Source organism: Marmota monax, unplaced genomic scaffold (genome assembly GCF_021218885.2).
Source record: "Marmota monax isolate L192 unplaced genomic scaffold, Marmota_monax_Labrador192_F-V1.1 WCK01_AAM20220418_F8-fsc00198, whole genome shotgun sequence".
Taxonomy (NCBI): domain Eukaryota; kingdom Metazoa; phylum Chordata; class Mammalia; order Rodentia; family Sciuridae; genus Marmota; species Marmota monax.
In genome coordinates, this window is record NW_026693558.1 from 2,016,715 (window position 1) to 2,040,299 (window position 23,585).

The following is a 23,585-nucleotide window of genomic DNA, read 5'->3' on the forward strand; positions in this document are numbered from 1 at the left end:
ATTTTATCTGGGATTCTGGCTGCTAATCAAAGGATAGATCTGCTTCAAGCTCAAGTTGAGGAATTGTCTGTTCTAGTACATTTAGGTTGTGTTGATCAACGTGCACATTTATGTATAACCTCTGTCAGATTTAATGATTCCAGAAATGCCTCCCGCATCATCAGGGAGTATCTATCCTGAACCTGGTCCATGGAAGCAGAAAACTTGATCCAGTCTCAACTAACTCAGATTGCTGTTTTGAATAGCACCCGTGTCGAACCACTGACTTTGGGTCAATTCACCAGTTGGCTATCCTCTGCTTTTTCCTTCTTTAAGGAATGGGTGGGAGTGGGCATTTTTGGTGCTATGTGTTGCTTCGGTGTTGTACTTTGTTTGTGGCTTCTCTGTCGCCTTAAAACTCGCCATGCACAAGAAAAGGCTATGATTGTACAGGCTCTTGCGGCCTTAGAAAATGGCATTTCTCCACAAATCTGGCTTGCACATCTTAAACAGTGATTTCTGGGCATGGCCATTGCACCCCAAGTGAGTTTCACATTGCACTGGGATTGGCATGTCCTCTTCCTTATTCTCTCACAGTGCTGAATAGCCCTTGCACTCTGCAGGTCTTGTTACCATTGCACGCAGATGGGTTTCAGGACTGGTCTTTCTTCTCGGCTACAGACTCTTTACCTTCCTCTGGGGCTTAGGGATTGTGTTGCCAACTTAAATTTTGTCATTATTACCAGGCTACCTGTGTTATCCTACTTCTCGCCGTCATCACGATGCAGGATGCGAGGCAAGGCACTGCACTTGAGTGATCCCTCAACGGACCTCAAGGAAAGCATGTCCTATTGCATGCGGGTTTGACGTCCATGCCCCGCCCTACGAAAAAAGGCGTCGGCTGATATGGGACCAGGTCTAGGGAAGGGCCCTCCTTAGGACTGAACCATACACTGCAGCCACTACTGCACAGTGGGATAGGACCTCTACTTTCGCCTGCATTGTTTTATAAAACAGAAGGGGGAACTGTGGTGAGCCGTTCTTATAGACCGTGGCCGCCATTAGAAGATGGCGCCGGCTTCCACTGTGGCCTGTGATAAACAACTCCTAATATGGAGAGTTTGGCGTGCAATCCCTTATCACCCTATGAGAGAGATCCACTTGTCAGCTTGGGATTGGTATGCGGGAGGCTTTATTAGGCTGTGCTTGGGCGCTCGGCGGGGGGTCACTAGAAGATGATACTTGAATCAAGGCCTGAATAAACTGCTGAAAGAAGAATCCTGTGTCGTGTTTTCCCTTGCCGGCGAGGGGTCGCGACACCAGGCTACCTGAATTTATGCTGATTAGAGATTAGAGCAGTTTATTTGAGGGGATGAGGAAGGGATATGGTAACAGTGTGGTACCTGAGGGAGCCTATGTGTGCTGACAAAGTATATCTTGATTTAGATGCCTATCACACAGGCATGATCAATGTAAAAATAGTTGAGCTATAGACTATTTGTATGGTTCATGTTAACTATACTTCATTTTAAAATGGTAGAAAGACAACATTTGCTGACAATGAGAAGGGAGTAGCAAGGTAGAAGGTTTCTGAGACATATGCAGTATATTTGAAATGGTTATTGTGGAGCATGAAAAGAAAAAAGCTAGCCTAAGCAAAAGGGCATTGGAGCTCAGTGCAATTGATGACCATAGGATTTTACACTAGTCTTGCCAATAGCTTTGGTATGAGCCTAGAGAAGGTACATGCTTGAATGTCAAATAGATTTAATAGAAAAACGATATGGAGTGAATATCAGATATTTGCAAAAAGAGGAATGAAATTCTGGAACTTGGACTTTCACTGGGATAATGAAGGTAGAAAGAATATGATGGTCAGTGAGGAAGCATAGCCAAATAACAAGTGATTAGTGTAGATACCAGTGCAGGTGAACTTCTGCACTTGGGAGCAGTTGGTAGGTAGAGGTCTGTAGTTAGAAGGACTCTGACCAAAATTGCATTTCAGCTCTGCAACTGTTTGCTGTTGATATTGTTTCAGGTGAGATCCCCTGAGATGCAGTATCTGAAAAAGATGTTGGAGTATAGACCATGTATTGGGGAGAACTCTGGGAAGTAATACCTGAGGGATCGTGAAGGAAGCATGATTACGCAGAGAGAGAAGTATAACTATGTTAGAATCAAAACTAAAGATTCAGTTTATGTATAGGCAATTGGGGTTGGATGGTCCTTCCACACTGAGACAAGGGGCCTCGGGTATTTTGTTCTGATATTGAGTTGGATGTGGGCTTGGGTGATGGGAGGGTGGTGTGATCTTGGATGAGCTGGCTCCCTTGAGGCAAAAAGATGTCCCAGGGATGGTCTTAGTCAAAAGCTGTCAGTCACCAACACTTTCAGGAGCTGGACAAATGACTGTTTTAGTCCTGAGAAAGGAAACCTAGGTGATTCATCTGTGTTTACTGCAGGTAGGTTCCAGGATTGTCCATGGGCTGTATGGCTAAAAAGAAGTTAAAGGTGAAGCGATCTGGGAACCAAGAGGATGGGGGGTGGGATAGGTTATTCACATAGATGTTCACATCATGAAAGATGCCACCAGGGAAAGGCAGAGTCAGGAGGAAGACTGAGAGCTGGGTGGCAGGCTCCTGCCTTTAAGGTGCTTATGATTCTCCCATATCGTCTTTGCCTTAAATTGGGACGTGTTTAAACACTCTTCGCTTTTCCCAGAAGTGCACTTAATGGACCTTGATTTTACCAACTTCAGCTATAGTTTATTTTTTTTTTTGAAAAAAAAATCATTCTAAATAGACACAATACTTCCATTTTATTGATTTATTTTTATATGGTGCTGAGGATCGAACCCAGGGCCTCACACATGCTAGGTAAGGGCTCTATCACTGAGACATAACCCCAGCCCTCTAGTTTATTCTTTTAATTTAATTTTGACTGATGCCTAAAAAACGTACATATTTATGGAGTACCATATCATGTTCAGACACATGTATACACTGTATAATGCACAAATCAGGGTAAACTTACCTATAATCCTCAAATATTTATCATTTCTTTATGACAAAAACACTCAAAATCCTTTCTTGTAGCTTTTTTTTTAAAAGTAAACAGTACATTATCTATGGTCAGCACATTGCATAATAGAACACTAGAACCTCTTTCTACCATCTGACTAGAACTTTGTACCTATTAATCAATCTTTCCTAACCTCTTCCTTCTCTCTAGTCTCACTGGCCTCTGGTAACCATCATTCTACTCTCAACATCTGTGACATCAACTCTTTTATATTCCATATGGGAGTGAGATCATTAGTGCTTGTTTTTTGTGTGTCTGGCTTACTTCACATCCAAGTTTTCACAAATGACAGGATTTTATCCTTTTTTTTTTGTAGCTGCACAATATTCAACTGTGTATACCCATTGCATTTTCTTTCTCCACTCATCAGTGGATGGACATATAATTTGTTTCCCTTTCTCAGTTCCTGTAAAAAGTGCTGCAATGAACAAGGGGATGCACATGTCTCTTTGACGTGCTGATTTTATTTCCTTTGTCTCTAAACCCAGACGTGGGGTTGCTGGATTGAATAGTAGTTCTATATTTAAATTTTTGAGGAATGTCTAAACTGCTTCCCATGGTTATACTAATCTAATTCTTAACAACATTATATAAGGATTCCTTTTTCCTACACTCACAAGTACTTACTATCTTTAGTTTCTTTGATACTAGCCATTCTTACTGGGGCAAGATAATGTATCACTATGGTGTTGATTTGCTTTTCCTTGATTATTAATGATACTAAACAGCTTTTCATAGACCTGGTGGCCATTTCTGTGTTTTGGAGAAATATCTACTTAGGACTATTGCCCATTTTTAGTTGGCTTAGTTATTTTTTATTGTTATTAGGTTTTTGGAATTCTTTACATATTATGGATATAAACCCCGGTCAGGTGTTTTTGTAAATATTTTCTTCCATTCTGTAGATTGTTCTTCACTCTATTGTTGATATTCTTCACTGTGCAGAAGGCTTTAGTTGATGAAGCTTCATTTGTCCATGTTTACTTTTGCTTTTTGTGCTTTTGAGGTGTCATGTAGAAGATCCTTGCCCAGTCCCTGTCCTGAAATGATTGATGTTCATGTTTTCTCCAAGTAGTTTCATAGTTTCAGGTAGAGAAAACCCTTTGGTCTGAGAGTAACCGGTGTCTAATCATTTAGTTCTTGAACATATTTTGAGTTGATTTTTGTATTTGGTGAGGGGTAGGGGTCTTTTTTCACTCTTCTGCATGTGGATATCCAATTTTCCCTGCACCATTTATTAAAAAAACTACTCTTTCACCAGTGAACTTTCTTACCACCTTTGTCAAAGATCCACTGGCAGTAGATATATGGGTTTACCTTTAAGCTCTTGTTATGGTTTAGACATGAGTGTCCCTCAAAAGCTCGTGTGAGACAATGCAGGAAAGTTTAGAGGTGAAATGATCAGATTATGAGAACCTTAACCTAATCAGTGCCTTGATCCTCTAGTAGGGATTAGCTGCGTGGTAACTGTAGGCAGGTAGGGTATGGCTGGAAGAGGTGGGTCATTGGGATAGTGGCATTTGGGTTTATATATTGTTCTTGGTGAGTGGAGCTCACTTCCTCTGTTTCCAGATGCTGTGTCCCAAGCTGATTTTCTCTACCACACCCTTCTGCTATGATGTTCTGCCTCACTCAGGCCTAGAGCAATGGAGTTGGTCATCTCTGGACTGGATCTCTAAAGCTGTGAGCCCCCAAATACACTTTTCCTCCACTAATTGTTCTTGTTAGGACTTTTGGTCACAGAAGGAAAAAAAAATAGCTCTCAATTTGGTCCCACTGGTCTGTGTGTCCATTTTTATGCCAATACTGTGGCTTTTAAATTACCATATCTTTGAATTGTGTTTTTGAAATTAGGTAATATAATCCTTCCTGCTTTGTTGGTTTTGCTCTAACAGTATCGGCTATTTGATTGTCTTTTTCTAGTTCTGTGAGGAATGCCATTGTTATTTTGACAGGGATTGTATTAAATCTGTAGATCATTTTGGGTTGCTCAGCTCTAGATTTATGCTAATCTATGAGTCTCATTTAAACTCTTCCTCATCACTGATCATTTTGCTAGTTGCTGGCCTTTGGGCCATGATCTTCTTGAACATACCAAGTCCTCAAGTTGTAAACTCCATGTGAATAAACCATCAAAAAACCTGGCAGCCTAGATTTTTGGATTTTCTCTACCCCACTGTATTTCAACACTCACGCTCCCATAGCCAAAAGAATGCAAGAATGAGAAAAACATTCAATTTAAACAATTGATGGAAAATATTGCAAGGCATCTGAAATTGAAGAGTGTGCTTTCAGCGTTAGCAATTAGCAAGATCTTAATTTTTTTTTTAATTTTTAAACCTGTAGCATGATTTAATATAAAGAAAGAAAAAACCGGGCTTGGTGGCACATTCCTGTTATCCCAGTAGTTTGGAAGGCTCAGGCAGGATGATCTCAAGTTTGATGCCAGGTGTGACAATTTCAGAAGAACCTATCTCAAAATAAATGAATTAATTAATTAAGAGGAATGGGATGCAGTTCGGTGGTAGAGCACCCTTAGGTTGAATTCACAGTACCACACACACTGAGATAGACACACACACACACCACACACACACACACACACACACACATACACACACAAAGGTAGAGGAAAGGTTTTGCTGTATGAGAGTAACTGGAAGCTAGGGAGGCTAAATAATTCAAGGTGTGGGAGCCTATGATATTTGAGAAATTAGGGAGAAAGAATTTGTAGGCTGGGGGAAAATGGAAGGATCAGGATTTCTCTCTGAAGTCACACACTGGAAGGCAGTGAGAGGGCGCTAATGACAAGAGTATGATCAGAGTGGACAATTGAAATTTCACATTTCTTTAATGGACAGACGCTAGTCCTGACAACATCTAGGAGGTCTCCTGAGAACAGCTGGAGTGGGAATGAAAGGGGGAGCACTACTCTGGGAGGGGATCCTCAGTCAGTGTTGGATAGGTCAAAAGGGCTCTGACTGCTGCCAGGACTTCCTTAAGACTGGGGGAGGGGAGAAAGAGTGTCATTGGGTGTGAGAAGTCTCTCTCCTAAGGAAACAAATTAACTAGTCTCCAAATCAAATTCCTCTTAATCTTTCAAGAAATGAATTCTTCCAAAAGACTGTTAACTTGATGGTTTTTTTAAACAACACTTGAAATTTTTATATAGGTTCAGTTTGACATTTAATTATATACATTCCTGAGTTGTTTTAAAACTGTTTCTTGTAATTCCATTTTTATCGTCCTTCAGACAGTACACTGCTGGATGGCAGAAAATTTTACATTTATGCTCAAAGAATTTTAAAAATTTCTCTGGTGCTTTTTATAAAGGTAAACCCCAGGGATGATATGTGACAGGGGCAGAAAAATATGTTAATTTTTGTTGATTTTGTTGATTTTAATACAATTTTGGCATATACTATATATATATATATGTGTGTGTGTGTGTGTGTGTGTATGTATGTGTGTGTGTGTGTATACAGTTATGTGTGTGTGTATGTATGTGTGTGTGTGTGTGTGTATACAGTTTATAGAGTTGACTTTAATCTTCCAGGGACAATTGACCTGAGTCTTCCGGGTCAATTTTATGGTGTCATGAAGTTTAGAGAAGTGAAATGGTTAATCTAAATGCCTTGTTCCTAATGTACTTCTACCAATCCATGGGTTGCCTTTTCTGAAGAAAAGAATTCCATTTTACCCCAGCCTAACAATTCTTTCTGAAAAAAAGATAATACAATAATACCTTCAGATAAGGTAATACAATTCATTTATTACCTTTTCTTCCTTTCTAAGACAGTAGTACTGATGACATCACTTAATGCTGTTTCTTTGCCCTCTTGTCTCTGTACTTGTCTAAACACTTTCAATAAAACCTTTAATTTCATTTAATCTGATTTAAAATTATTTACAAATGATTGCTGATTTGCCTTCTTCTTTGAATTATAGATTGTGGGCTTGAAGCTTCATTCACCTTTTATGTTTTTGTATAAGTGCCAGGTAACTTATGCTGGAACTTGAAACAATATTGAAGAAAATTTTCCACCTCTTTTTTTTTATAAATATGAAAACTGATGCAAAGGCTTACCTATTGTCACATAGCATATTAATAAATTTATCTTGTGTGTCCAGTGTACATTCTAGGACATCCCCACAGTCATCCTGCACTCTGAAATGTGTCGTAGTTAGATCCTTAGCAAAGAACGGAAGGGAGACAATGTAAGCATCAAGTACTTGGATGGAAGCAAAAGAAGATTGATTTGGGGAAGCAGTTCTAGAAGGGAGCCAGAAGGAACACCGGAAATGAAGGCTGAGCTGTAGTAAAAATGGCCCAGGCTACACAATCTGAGAGCTAGTCTCTGCCGAATGACAGAGCCTGTGAGTTTGACTGGACATTAGAGATGAAGAGCCACTGGGTTCCAAAGAAACAAGTGGGGCATGACCTCAGTAGTGCAGAACAAAGGAACTAAGGATCTTGAAGTCACTGAAGGAAGGAATCATGGTGACAGATGGATCATGTACATGGATACTGAATTTAGCAATGATGGTGGAATGTGATGATCATTAATATCCAAAGTACAGGTATGAAGACATGAATGGATCTGAATATACTATGTATACAACCAGAGATATGAAAAATTGTGCTGAATATGTGTAATAAAAATTGTAATGCATTCCACTGTCATATATACATAAAAAATTAAAGTCAGATAATTAACAAAAAATAAATAAAAAAGAATTGGGTTAGGGATGGGCTTAAGAGAGATGCTGACATCCTCACTAAGAAAAGAAGAAGGGGGTCTACAATACTGCAGATCATAGCAACAAGGATGGGTAGAAGGTGGTAAGGTGTCCACTTCAGACTATTTGGGGTTTTGAAATAAAAAGGATAAAGGAAGGGAAGTTATGGAGGTGAAATTGGTGAGAAAGAAGTCTACATCAGCCAGAATGCCCCCAAAACATGAGGTATTGGTGACAGGCAGCCTTTGTGTGTGAAGACTTCCGAAGAGAATCTCAGTAACAACCATGAGAGGTGACATGCCTGCATTAATTCAGATGAGTGTAAAACTGCACTTAGCTCTGAGAAGCACGATTTATTGAAGATCCAGCCTTAATCGTCGATCTACTGCCTCCCACTCAGGTCTAATGGCAGTGACACAAAATTGAAGTTACTGCTTTTACTACATGAACCAAACATTCCACTTAGTCTCTCAGAGCTTTAACTTTCAAGTGTATCCAACATGAAAACTAATGTGTTTTTTCTTATTACTTAAAATGAGTAACATTTCATTCCATTTAAAATTTTGATCCTGTGGTGTGTGTGAATAAACACACACTTGGGGGAAAACCTCTGGCTTCGTGCAAATAGGACTAGAATAGGGGTTAATGATTCTTCAACTATTTCAAAAGTGAGAAAATACAATAGAAAAGATGGAAAACTTTTGCATAATGAAAGTCCCTCTCTTTCTTTCTCTCTGCAGTTGGCTTAGAGACAAAAAGACAGGATAGAAAGAAGAATGAGGACAAAACGGACTTTACATTTTATGCAGTGGACTACTTCATTCTTCCTACCACTCAACAATACCAGATTATGAATTTTGTAAGTTTTTCATAATGTAAGTGCCTGTCGTTAGATGTATTTTGTTTTTTCATCACTAAGAACATTCATTCTTATTTGCTTAGTAGAATCTCAGTAACATGCACAAGAAATAAATCATTGAAACTTAGACTGTTTGTTGTTAGCTATAAACAGTTTCAATTGGCAATGATATCTACAGTGCTTAGTGCATACTTACCATATATTATTTTTTTGATGTTTAGTGAGACAGAAATCTCAATCTTAAAATTTCTTCATATTTCATCAGAGTTTGTAGTACTTGTAGGTCTTTAATGTGTAAGAGTTGATTTATATAGCTATGAAAGATAGGATATGTTCAAATTCATTGATAATCTCAATTGGAAAATTTGAGATCCATTGCACACGAATGGCATAATGGACATTTACAACCGAAATATCTGGTGGATAGTGTGATAATATTTCAGCAAAAAAATACCCATTTTTGAGAAGTGGGCATTTATTTAAGCAATGAGACGTTTACAAAAATGATGATATATTTCAAAGCTTGTCTTCTAACTTTGCATTTTCAAAGTTAGAGGAAAATATATATCACAGATTTATTTGAGTGTTAAACATGATTTTTATGTACAAATTCTATTGTAACTGAACATATAAACTCTGCACAGACCCTTAGTCATCAATTTCTTCTTATTGATGGAGACAGTGACTCCTGCCTCTTTTCTTGCCTGCAGTTTACTGCACGTGTCAGTAATTCGTTTTCTCTTCTGTGTGCTCCATCCTAGAATAGAACTATTTGTGGTTCTCTTTGCTTTTTGTTCAGATGTAAATGCTTCCCATTCTGATATATTATATCAAACATTAGAGTTGTTGTGAAACATCAAGAAACAAATGAAATCCTATGTGATGGAGATTTCTAAAAATAAGAAATGTTTATTACCGTTTTATAGGGGGGCAATACACAGCCATTTAAGTCTTCAATGAATATAAAATAAATGTCAATAAGCTCAAATTGCTGTAAAGTGCACTTCAAGCAGGCATGAACGAGGATATGTTAAAGTCCCTGAATGGGTGACAAATGTGGTTTGCAGAATAGATTTTTCTTATTAATAAATTTTGGTCATCTTACTTATGACTCAAATTATCATAGACAAATATATAATTCTCATTTTAGAAATAAGAAGCAAAACCAGAAATTCTCATTAAAAATGAGAGCTGGTGATAATCAAAGGATATGAGATAGATCTCATTGAAGACTGTGAACACTGCCACAAAAAGATCTTCAGTGTATTTTGTGAAGTGAAGAAAAGTCAGGTGCAGAACAATGGTCTAGTATGTTTATGAAATAAGTACCTACAAATTCATAGACATTCTGAAGAAAGATACCCATGGAATGTATAACTATAATTTACCTGAAGAAAGAGAAGCCGGGTGTTAAGGGACAGGGGTAAAGGACATTTTTGATTTTGAACTGAGTGCATATATTATTTAATGTGAATGTTACAGTTTGGATGTGAGGTGTCTCCCAAAAGCTCACATGTGAGACAAGGCAAGAAGGTTCAGAGGGGAAATGGTTGGGTTATAATAGTCTTAACCCAATCAGTGATTTAGTCCTTCAATAGGGACATACTAAGTGGTAACTGAAGTGGTAGGGTATGGCTGGAGAAGGTGGGAATTGGGGCATGGCTTTGGGTAATATATTTTATATCTGGAGAGTAGAGACTATCTCTGCTTCCTGATCATGGTGTGAGCTCCCTCCCTTTGCCACACTTTTCCGCCATCATGTTCAGCCTCACTATGAGCCCCAAGGAATGGAGCTGGCCTTCTGTGGACTAAGACCTCTGAAACTGTGAACCCTCAAATAAACTTTTTCTTCATCCCCTACAATTGTTCTGGTTGGGTTCTTTAGTCATAGCAATGAAAAGCTGACTAAAACAGTGAATATTCATAAAAGTGACAAATTTAAAAAGTTCTGTGTTACTGAGCATTTTCCATGTATTTTTTTGGCCCTTTATATACCTTCTTTTGAGAAATGTCTCAATGTCAATAGTGATCAGAGAACTGCAAATCAAAACCACAATGAGATACCATCTTACCCTAGTTAGAATGGCCATCATCAAAAACAAGACAAGACAAAACAAAACACAAATGGTGGTGAGGATGTTAAAGGAAATTTTATTCACTGCTAGTAGGAATGTATGTTAGTATGGCCATTGTAGAAAATAAAACAGCAATTCATCAAAAAATTAAAAATAGAACTACTATATGACTCAGCGATTTCATTATTGGGTATATATTCAAAGGAGTTAAAATCTTTGTGCCAAAAAGATATTTGTACTTCCATGTTTATTGCAGAACTATTCATGATAGCCAAAATATGGAATCAACCCAGATGTCTTTTCTCAGATGAAGAATAAAGAAAATGTGGCATATTGACACAATGGAATACTACTCAGTCATAAAAGAATAAAATCCTCCTATTTCCAGCAGCATGGATATAACAATGGAACATTATGTTGAGTGAAACAAGCCAGACATTGAAAGACTAATACCTTGTTCTCCTTTATTTAAGGCAACCAATAAGTCAACCTTGAAGAAGTACAGAACAGAATAGTGGTCACTAAAGATGGGAAAAAGGATCGGGGACAGAATATAATTAAGAAGAACTTACAATGACTGTATGCTGGGGAGAAGGTGAGGCTAAGAGTAAGAGGACCCAGATGCTGGGGTTCACACCTGTAATCCCAGCAACACAGGAGGCTGAGTCAGGAGGACCACAAGTTCAAAGCCAGCCTCAGCAACTTAGTGAGACCTTAAGCAACTTAACAAGACTCTGTCTCAAAATAAAAAATAATAAAAAGGGGTAGAGATGTGGGTTAGTGGTTAATCACCTTTGGGTTAAATCCCTGGTTTAAAAAAATAGAGGAGGTTGGATAGACATGTTTCATGCATGACTTATGCATGAATACAAATATCATAGTGTCAATTTGTATAATTAATATGTTAGTAATTATAATAAAAATGTTCCAAAAATGTTCTGTTACTAAAAAAACAAAACAAAAACACCCCCTCCTTGAATCTACCTAAGGTTTATCAATAGAAGAATAATTAGATAAATTATGGTGCTCCATGCAATGGAATATACTCTGCCATCTGTTTTTTTTAAAAGCGAGGGAGAAGGGTATAGGTAAATTAGTAAGTGAACAAAAGCAAAGAATGGCATGTGCCAGGTTTCATTTCTGTCACTTTTAAGTAGCACACAAAGAACTAAGTACATGGAAAATGTACATGGAAGGAGGCATGAGTGCAGGGGAAAGACCTATTTGTCATTTTATACATTTCTGTAGTACTTACATTTTAAGCATGTGTTTATATTATAGTGAACTCTTTAAAAGTCAATTAGGTTATGATTCTCTGACAAATATTCAGTTTTATAAAAAAAAATCTATATTTTTCTAAACCGATGTGAATCCCAATGGATAGATTATGCAAATATTACAGCAAACTCTCATAAACATTTTAGAAGTAGATAGCTGATCAATTTCAGAGACTTTCTTCTTTGTGTCACATCCAGTCTTCAGGGGTAAATTACTGGAAATGGGCTGGATATGACATCATCAGCAACCGTATGATGCAGTGGAAATAACAGTGGCCTGAGGGCCTCACGGTGGCACTTCTACTTATCTTCAGCCTAAACTCAACACTGTCCTGTATCAAAGAAAGAAGTGGGGGCTGGTTTGTGGCTCAGCGTAGAGTGCTTACCTATCATGTGTGAGGTTCTGATTCGATCCTCAGCACCACATAAAAATAAACAAATAAAATAAAGGTATTATGTCCATCAACAACTAAGAAAATATGTTAAAAAAAGAATAAATGACACTGGAAACAAATACTTTACAAGAACTGGCTTGTTCCTCTCTAGGTGTCTTTCTGTTATAGCTCAGCACTTCTTTGCTAGTTTCAAGTTTAAATGTCAAGCACGAGTGGAACTGATGGAGAAGATAATTTATAAACATGGTATATTATAAGTGCCATGTTTTCCCCAGGATTGACTGTGCTTTTATTTCTCTCTGAACAGACAGGGAAATTGTGTTTGTGAAGGAGTTTTGTGGTCATGGTAGGACCACAGTGAAGTCAGGGGAGGGATCATTCTTGTCTCTTTCTGTATTACTCTCTGCACAATGGCCCTTGTTATCAAGAAATTCCATTTCTTGTTCAAATTGAATGTTTCTGTGGGAGGAGAGAGTGGGAGTAGAATGAACAGATGTTACGCCTTGAATAGGGTAGAATTATCAATTCTGAGTGAGTGAGATTGACATTATTCAAAGAGATAGGGTCTCACATTCTAAAGAAAAATGTAGCTACTTATATGTGCATGATGAACTACTTTCTGGACATTTCATCAGAGATTGGAACTGAGGAGTTGGTGACAGAATAACTAGGTTTAGAATTTGGGTCTTCCATTTAGATGTAGCAACCATGCAGAATATTGTATGGAACTTATTCTATACTTAATAGTATTATCTTACGTTGCAGGAAATTACAAAAGAGAAAAAATATAAGGGGGCTTTTGCATGTTAATGTTTCCAAAGTATATCCACAAAGAAAATATGAAGAAAGAAGGGTAATCTTCAGTTACACAAATATCAGTTTAGTCATTTGACATCTCAATTCATTATATAATCTATAATTATAATTATTAATTATATATTATAATTAGTTGTACTTTTTTCTTCATGCTTTTAAACAACAAATCCATCTTATTTCAAATGCATCGGGCACATACTATGATTAACTTAACACGTCTTATTGTATAATTCTATTGAATTTTATTAAGAAATAACCCTTGTTTGTTTTAAATTCTTTCTTCAATTTACATAGCCAGAATTGCTTTGTTAAATTTTAAACATGGCCGCATGGTGGTGCACACCTCTAATCTCAGTGGCTTGGAAGCCTGAGGAAGGAGGACGGCAAGTTCAAAGCCAGCCTCAGCAAAAGCAAGGGGCTAAGCAGCTCAGTGAGACCCTGTCTTTAAATAAAATACAAAAAATAAATAAATAAATAAATAAATAAATAAAAATACAAAATAGGACCAGGGATGTGGCTCAGTGGTTGAGTGTCTCTGAATTCAACCCAAAGTACCTCCCCTCCAAAAAATATTGTAAGCATGAAATGTTAATACCTATGCAATATAATAAATTTCAGGTATCCAAATAAAATCTCCTTAATAGAAATGTAATAAAAACATGACTCATTTTTCATGTAACCAGAGTTGAAAGTTTTGAGCCTTAGTATACAAGGTATTCTATCTATCTATCTATCTATCTATCTATCTATCTATCTATCTATCATCTATCTATGTTTTTTTTCTTCTGGGATAGGGATGGCAGCACTGGAGATTGAACACATAATGTGTGTGTGTGTGTGTGTGTGTGTGTGTGTGTGTGTGTTGTATGTATATATGTATTGAGGCAGAGTTTTATTAAATTGCCCAGGCTGATCTTGAACTTGCAATCCTCCTGCCTCAGCCTCTGGAGTAGGTAGGATTACAAGCATGTGCCACTGCACCCAGTACATTGGACATTTTGGAAACATAATCATTCATCATTCTTAGGAAAGCATCCCAGGACTATTTTCACTAACAAGTGTAATATGTTAGTAAAAAATTGGGGACAAGGATGAAGTGGCAGTAGGTGTGGAAAGATTTGCTCTTGGCCTCTCTAGCAAGCGGGACTGGCTTCATGGACCTGTGATGTGCAGTTGCACGTGGTCCCCATTCTCAGAAGATTTGGTACTTTATAGACCTGTTCATGAAATATTATTTTGAGCATGCAGTGAGCAGAGAGGATACCCATGCAAATGTTTGTGGTCCCAGTGACATTGCTCAGGGTCCTGGGTATATACAGTGTGCAGACCAATTGGCCTTGCCCCCTAGCATGAACACGTGGGCTTCTGGGCAGTCCAGGGAGCCAGTGGGCTGAGCAGGTGACTGGGGAGGAATTGGAGACCAGACTGGCAGTGGGGACAGAAACAAACACAACACAAGTAGCAGCTGTATCCAGGGAAGAAAAGGGACCCAAACTGTTTGAAAACATGAGAAGACTGTCAGTTTTCCAGGAGAGTAAGTCCTGCAGCTCCTGCCCAATTATTCTCTGGTGCTCAGGCAATAGACTCTGTCAGTAAATTATTACAAAGTAAAAGCAAACTCATGCATGTGGCAATAATGCATGTCAGAGAGTTACTAGAATTGGTGAAAGAGTTCAGAGTCTCTAGTTCTAAAAACTACTGCAACACTGCAATACAAATATCCATGGCCTTACAAATAGAAATTAAACCTACACAATGTAGTTGCAGTGATAGAAAAATTCCATGATCATATGAAACTTCAGATAAACAACTTATTAGTGAGGAAGGCAAAATATTATTATTATTAAATAATGTATAAGTAAATAAGTTATTAATGAGGAAGACAAATTATTATTATTAAATTATTTTTCTTTCTTTTTTGTCTTTCAATAACAATTTTTGAACTGTTTTAGATCCAAATATATGTATATAAAACATTTATACAGATAAATTAGTGTTAAGAATTTTAAAAAGGCATAGTAAAATCCATAAATGTCCTTTCTATGTTCTGACATCTTACAAATGTTTTCAAGATTGGAAACCTCTACATCCTGGCTATTTGTGAAAAACGTGAGGATTTGGTAGGTTGTGGGAAGTTCCAGAACTGACCATAGCATAAAAGCAAAACAAAGTTATGATGCTTTTATCATTGCTTAATCCCCAAGGTTAAAAGGGAGACCATGGAATACTAAAGTCAGGTATTTACCAAAGAGTGTTGATTTCTACTAGCCAAATTCAGCCCTCACCCACCAGTTGAAACAAGAGTCTTTCTCAGTTCATTGTCTAGTAGGAGTTTGAAACATTTCAATTGAAGCCTTTACTTTTCCTTTAGCCTTCAACATGTGTGGTCCCAACAATGCTGTCTCTGAGGTGGCCTCTGATTCAGGCTTTGTATCTCCACTTTCAAATTTACCTTGCTTCGATCCATAAGCATACTTCTTTTTCAGAGCTTCTGCTGTGAGGGCAGCAGGGCCAGTAGCATCCACTGGCTTGGGCTTTACATCTTCCTCTGACTCTTGATTGACTGAAGTTTTACACTATTCATCTCTTTAAGGATCTCTAGCATATTTGGCACATCTGGTTTCTTTGGACTATTCTTAGCCAAAATCTTTCCAGCATTGGCTTTTTGCTCTCTTCACTCTTTAATCAGATCAATATCAGATTTACTTTGCTGGAGCCCTAGTGGAGTGGTGGATGGGAGGTGGTGGTGGTGCTGGGGCTGTGGTAATAGATGTGGTAGAATCCAAGTCACCTACTGCAGTGAGATTCTGTTGCTCTTGCAGGGTCACTTTTTGGTAATCCGAGGTCTGAATATAGCAAGTTCATTTTCAAGTGCATGGATCTTCTCTGCAGGGCTTCCTCATTGGTCAGTGTTGCAGTCTTCAGTGGAGGGTCTTCTGGACACAAGTTTGGTAAGGAAATATGCCTACTTGGGGGCTTCCCAAAGAAAGGAAGGTCATTTTGAAGAGGTGGCTTTGACCTTACCTCTGTCCTTAGTCTTATTGAGTTCTCTACTCTCTTTCTTCTGTGACTACCCATTCAATATCAGCAAAAGACAACACTGCCTCCTTTCCTGGATGGTTGGGACTCCATTCTGTTGCACAGCTGAAATTGAACTCTAAAGACGCTGAATTTGAGATGTTAGTAACAATTTTCCTTATGATACTTCCAGATGAATTCATATGGTTTTTCAGACCAAAGTACTGATTGCATGCTTACTCCAACTTGTTGAAAACCATTCTCATCAGATGCTTAATCCAGCCAAGCATTTAGATGGCAAAGTCATCCCAAATTTGCATTTCAGGTACTTCAGGCATACATAGCAGCACATGGTCCATTAAAGCACACTGACTGCCTCCCCCACCCCTATTCCTCAGCAGCCAGCATATTCTCCATCTACTCAGGTTTTCAGATTCAAATTATTTTTCTTGTAATTGAAGAATCATTGTTAGAATATATAACCAGGTATTTTGAATTATAAAAAAAAATCATGAAGCCACTTTCAGTGAGTCAACAAATTATAAGAAATGTCAGGAAAAACACTAATATACCACAGAAAAGGTTTTTGTTTGAAATTAAATTTAAATTTAAAATCAGAATTCTAATGAAATTTCATTAAAATACAGATGATTAAAAACTTAAAAATAATTTAAATATTGAAAATTAAAATTTTAACTTTAATTTTAAGTGGCTTAATACAAAGTAGTGATATTTAAAAAGCAATTTTTTAATCTGAATTTTAATGACTAATATTTATGAAAAATTAAATCCTTTTAGGAGAACTGTGCCATGAATTTTCAGGTATAGATGACTAAAATTTATATTCAAAATTATCTACATAATTATTTTCAAAATAATTTACTAGAAATATGTCCCAATATTGTCAAAGTCTATAAAACATTTTAACAACTCCAGTAATAGTTACATCCACAGAAAGATATTCCTCAAAATTCAAAATAATAAAAAAATTAATTGTGGTGCATTTGCCAGGAGTGATTTAAATCAACTTCTGTTACACTGATTGAAAATTAACTTGCTAAAAGTATACATTTTGATGACTTATTCATAGAGTTTTAGAAAAATAAATCAGAAAAATTCTTATGATCAATCAAGTTATTCTATTAATAAAGTATTATATTCATTGTATTATACAAAATTATTACACTTAAACATTCTTTTTATAATTTATAATTCTATGTTGTGATTCATATATTAGTATTATACCATAATTATATTTTATATGTAATAAAATATTGTTAAAGAGAAATGTGTTGTATTTGACCACATTTAGCAGTACTTTTTTTCTTAATTTTTGAATGAGGGAAACTCACATTTTTATTTCTCACTGAGTCATGTAAACTCTGTAACCATCCTTGATAGCAAGATATATCAATGGATTTCCTCTCCAGTTATTTTCTTCTTGAATATTATTATTTAAAATTAATTGATTTTAATTTTTTATTTGTTCTAAATAGTTATACATGACAGTAGAATGCATCATACATAAATGGAGTATAACTTCTCATTCTTCCAGTTGTACAGGATGTAGTTACACAGGTCATGTAATCATATATGCACATAGGATAATTATGTCTAATTCATACTATTATCATTCCTACCCCCATAATCCCTCCCCTCCCTTCACTCCACTCTGTCTAATCCATAGTACCTCTATTTATCCCCCCAATACCCCAGCCCTTATTGTGAATTGGCATTTGCATGTCATAGAAAATGTTTGGCCTTTGGTTCTTTGGGATTGGCTTATTTAATTAGCATGATATTCTCCAGATTCCTCCATTTACCAGCAAAGCTATAATTTCATTCTTCTTTATGGCTGAGTAATATTCCATTGTGTATATATATATATATATATATATATATATATATATATATATATCACAACTTCTTTATCCATTCAACTGTCGAAGGAAACCTAGGTTGGTTATATAGTTTAGCTATTGTGAATTGAGCTGGTATATACATTGATGTGGCTGCGTCACTGTAGTATGCTAATTTTAAGTCCTTTAGATACAGAGCAAGGAGTGGGATAGCTGAGCTGGGTCAAATGATGGTTTAATTTCAAGTTTTCTAAGGAATATCCATACTGCTTTCCAGAGTGGATGCACCAATTTGTAGTTCCATCAGCAATGAATGAGTGTATCCTTTTCCTCGAATCCTTATCAACACTTATTGTTGCTTGTATTTATGATAATTGTCATTCTTACTATAGTGAGATGGAATCTCAGTGTAATTTTGATTTGCATTTATCTAATTGCTAGATATGTTGAACATTTTTTCATATAATTGTTAATCAATCACATTTTTTCTTCAGTGAAGTGTCTCTTCAGTTCCTTAGCCCATTTATTGATTGGGTTATTTGAGTTTTTTTTTGTATGTTACGTTCTTTGAGTTCTTTATACATCTTGGAGATTAATGCTCTATCTGTGGTGTGTGTGATAATGATTTTCTCCCATTTTGTAGGCTCTCTCTACATGTTATTGATTGTTTCATGTTATTGCTGTGAAGAAGCTTTTCAGTTTGATTCCATCCTATTTATTGATCCTTGAGTTCACATTTTGTGCTTTAGGAGTTTGTTAAGGAAGTCAGTTCTTAAGCCGGCATGGTGAAGATTTAGGCCTACTTTTTCTTCTAGTAAGTGAGGGTCTCTGTTCTAGTGCCTGAGTCCTTGATTCACTTTGAGTTGATTTTTTGTGCAGGGTGAGGTCTTTTAATTGACAAGAATTGTGTATATTTATGGTATACAGCAATATAATTAGCTGTAGGTATGTATTGTTCAATGGCTAATTCAAAACAATTAATATATCCATTACCACACAAACTTATTATATTTATTCAGTAAGAACATTTAAAATTTATTTTCTTAGCAATTTTTAAGTATAGAGCACGTTGTTATTATAGTCATTGATATTATATTTATTAGGTGACTGCAGTCACCATGTTGTATCACAGATCTCCTGAGCGTATTCCTCCTAACTGGAATTTTGTATATTTAACCAATATCTGTTAATCCTTCCTACCTCCCAGACCCTGATAACCTCCATTCCACTCTCTGATTTTATAACTTCTTTTTTAGGTTCTACATGAAAGTGAGATTTTGCAGTGTTTATCTTTGCTTTGCCTGGCTTATTTCATGTAATATAATGTCCTTCAGGTTTGTCCATGTTGTCACAAATGACAGGATTTCCTTTTCTTTTAAAGCTCAATATTATTCATATATCTATATCTGTTTACCTATCACATTTTCTTCATACTTCTGTCTGTTTGATGGACACTTTGATTCCACATCTAGTCTATATTGCAAATGGGAGTACAGTTTAACACACTGATTTCTTTTCCTTTGCATATGTACCCAGAAGTGGGATCACTGGATCACATATTAGTTCTATTTTTAATTTTTTAAAAGGTTCCCATAATGGTTGTACTCATCATCTACATTCCCACCACCAGTGTACAAGGTTTCCATTTTTTGGCACATACCTCACCAATCTTGTTTTCTTTTTCTTTCTTTCTTTTTCTTTTTTTTTTTGATAATAGTCATTCTAACAGGTGTGTGGTAGAATCCTTTGTGTCTATGAACTAAACTGACAGATGATTTGGCCCATTACAAGTAGAAACATTTCATGTTGAAGAATTTTTGTTGGTATCTAAAACTACATGATCCCTGAATGTGTCCTGTTTTTCCATGAGCTGTGAGCATAGGTCCCAGCTTCTCAGAGTGGTCCATCTGTACCTGTCTGTTTTTGGAGATGGGAGGTTATCCATAGTGAGGCTGGTTCCACAGAATGGAGCACAAGGTAGTGACATCTTTATGAATGAAAGATTTTTTTTCCAGCCTTTAGTCAATTTGATACTTCCCCATCGATTACTACTTGTAAGTCAGTGTCCATTTGTTTGACTCCAACCTGAGATGGTCTTGGTCAGCTTGAAATAACAATGACAAGAGGCTCAGGTGTTTCGGTGGCCTCTATTTTGAAGTTTGGAAGATTTATGTCTGGACAGCTGCATGCAAAACCTTCTGCACATGGAGATCAGCATATCCCCCAAAGATATAACCAGTAAAGCTAGAAGAGTAATGAAGAAAAATGACAGGCGCCTGGAAGGGAATAAACGGGGTATGCCTCTGGTAAATAACTCCCTGAAGGACTCTTAGGAATGACTTACTGATTAATTGAATCAATCCATCATTCTTGGGGTGACAGCATCAATTTGCCATCTTTTTTTGGGGAGTTGTTTAATTCCTTTGTTGTTATAGCGTAAATTCATATGAGGGTAGAAGAAGTAGTTAAAAATATAACTGTTTCATTATTAAGGTGCCACATTATTAAGGCACTCTCAAAGAAAAGCTTGACATTAATTTTAGTAACAATTTAGCCTGTGCAAGAGCATCAACCTGTGGCTTGTGAAGGGATTTCTTTCCTTTATGAATTTAACTTACCAATATAAATTTTCATTATCCCCCATCAAAATTTTCTCATTGCTTCTAAATTCCATAATGTCTAAAGATTTTTTTAAATGATCTTTGTTCTCATTCTAGAGAATATAAAAATACCTGCTTTCATCCATTTTAATACAGACTCACCTTTATTTTCTGTGTTGTCACTGGCAACCATAACTCATAATACTTAACGCAGATTTCAGTTGCAAATATAATCCTTGAAAGTATTAATCTAGTTTAAATTTTTGCTGAATAAAACAGCGTAGAATTGATAAATGTATCTGATATTTTTCTCCCATCGCTATCAAAAGAACAATTGTTTCAATATTCTAATTTGTTGTAAATTACATATAAGGTCGATTATGGATTTTGTTCTTTCTTTTATTTATTTATTTTTGGTTGTGGGTGAAAGGTAGATGTAATAAAATGAAAAGAGAATTGGACAAAAATCTCAAGCAAAGATTTACGTGTGATGAAAATAATTTTGGGGTTTATATTTTGCAATGTAAGAATCTTAATGCCAAGGCTTCCTGAGTATAGGTCTTGAGTGTTGAAATTTTAGTAAAGGCAGATAAAATGTCTGAAGGAAGAATTTTCTTGACAAATAGAGAAAGCATCCAAAATGAAACTGTTTAAATAATCCTAATATCAGTTGTTTGTAAATGTACAGTAAAAGAAATAACAGAAACTCTTCTGTCTCTGTAACTAAATAGAATTGACCAATACATAAAATCATATATCCACATGTTTACATGTGGGTAGGGATTGATGGTTTTCAAAAGAACATATAATAAAATATATTTTAATATTGAAACTATATTGAACATAATACATAATAATTCAAAAGCATTTTATGATTTAAAAATGTCTTAAGGTCTTCCTTTTCATGGTTTGTTTCAATTTACAAAGTCCAGGGTCAATTGATAGTGTCTGGGATTTGATTTATTCTATTCTGATCAGATTGCACACAAGAATTTGCTGTGGAATGTGAGTTAATTTGCATTTTTAGAATACATGCTCACTTTGTATAATTTCTTAATGTCTCCAGGCCTTATCTTACTGTCTGTATAATGAAGAGATTTTGGATCTCAAAGGTTTGTTCTAAACATGACCTATTTTAAAAATGGGTTTATATTTCTGAAAGAAAAGGGCCCATTCATTCATGATATCACAGTGAAATGAAGGGTATTGGCTTCACTGTATCAGAGGGTATTTCTTTCTTTCTTTTCTTTCTTTTAGTACTTACCAAATGCATACCTTAGTTCTGCCTGTTATGTACCAAGCTCTTGATTTATTGAACTGAGACCTGCAGAAGAAGCAATCTTTTCTTTAAGGTAAATACATATGTATATTTATGATCGACCTATTGATTTTGTCTTTTTCTAGGCAACTGAGATGTTGTGTGCCTTTGACGGCATGGCAGTCATCCACGTCAACTTCAATGAACACCTTCACAGCAGACTTTTCACACAGGGAACAAAAGTAAGATCAGGCTTGATCATTGCTCTCCCCATGCAACTGACAAATCAAGGATTGAGAGTTGATCTTCAGCTCCTTGACATACTGCCTCAAAGCTGTCCTTGTTTTGAACCCACTTGAGTATTTTGACTTTTAGGGGCTGCAGTGTGTCTGCATGCAGCGGAGGGGGATGCCCACAGCCTCAGTGGCCCCTAAACCTAAAGCAAGTGAGCCAGTGGCTCTCTCTCCTTTTAGTGCCTATTGTGAACCTTGGCTGAGATTAAGGGCTACATAATCAGTTGCCAGGGCTTCATCTTTTCTATTTGTCTCTCCTACCCCATAACATGGTGCCACATTATTAAGGCACTCTCAAAGAAAAGCTTGACATTAATTTTAGTAATAATTTAGCCTGTGCAAGAGCATCAACCTGTGGCTTGTAAAGGGATTTCTTTCCTTTATGAATTTAACTTACCAATATAAATTTTCATTATCCCCCATCAAAATTTTCTCATTGCTTCTAAATTCCATAATGTTTAAAGATTTTTTAAATGATCTTTGTTCTCATTCTAGAGAATATAAAAATACCTGCTTTCCATTTTAATACAGACAAATACATTACATTTATCTTCTGTTGAGGGGAATATCAATATTCTAATAACACAGTTGATTATGTCATCAAAGGGGCAATAAATAAGTAGTTGAAATTATTTTATTGAAAATAAAATATATTTAATAAAAAAAAACCCCAAACTCTACCTATAATTTAATCAAATGTTTTTAAACACAGGGTCTTAACACCTTCATCAATTATTAGTTTGATACTAACTCTAAATCTGGAAGGTTTCCAAAAGACAGTAGGTCCATTGCAGACCATCTTTCAAAGTCAAGGCCTTAGTGTCAAAATGTAATGCAAGTACGTGTCACCTGTGACTGAGCTGGACGGTGCCCCAACCAGGCAGTTTCTTTTCATTGCTGACACATCCGTGCACTGTAGACATAACAGTGCCTTCATGTAAATTTGATAGGGTTTCCCTGTCAATGACATAATCAAATACACTGTGAGAAGCAGCAGGGGTTTTCAGGGATGGCTCAGAAACTTAATTGTTTTTCCATTTATTTTTAAAATGCAAATTACACTAGTAAGTCAAAAAAATCACTCTGTTAAAAATACATTCAGAATTAACAAATGAAAAAAAAAAGACACATCAGGATTGTAACTCTTGCCTTCAGAATATTAGGTTTATAACAAAAGCTCAGCCTAGAAAAATAGCATTCTTCACCGGATTTTGAGGAGGATACAGCTGTACAACTTAGATGTTTTCCCAGATAGAATCACACCACTGTGCTTACTGCTCCTAAAAAAGGCCTGTCCACTGATTAATTTTTAGTAGTCAACAACTGTTTTTGAAA

The 23,585-nt window shown here is 36.3% G+C and overlaps 1 pseudogene; it reads right to left on the bottom strand.

Moving 5' to 3' along the window:
* Window positions 1-15,262: 15,262 nt before the first annotated feature.
* LOC124102394 (mitochondrial fission regulator 1-like) lies at window positions 15,263-16,816 on the bottom strand (annotated as a pseudogene).
* Between the last annotated feature and the right edge of the window lie 6,769 nt (window positions 16,817-23,585).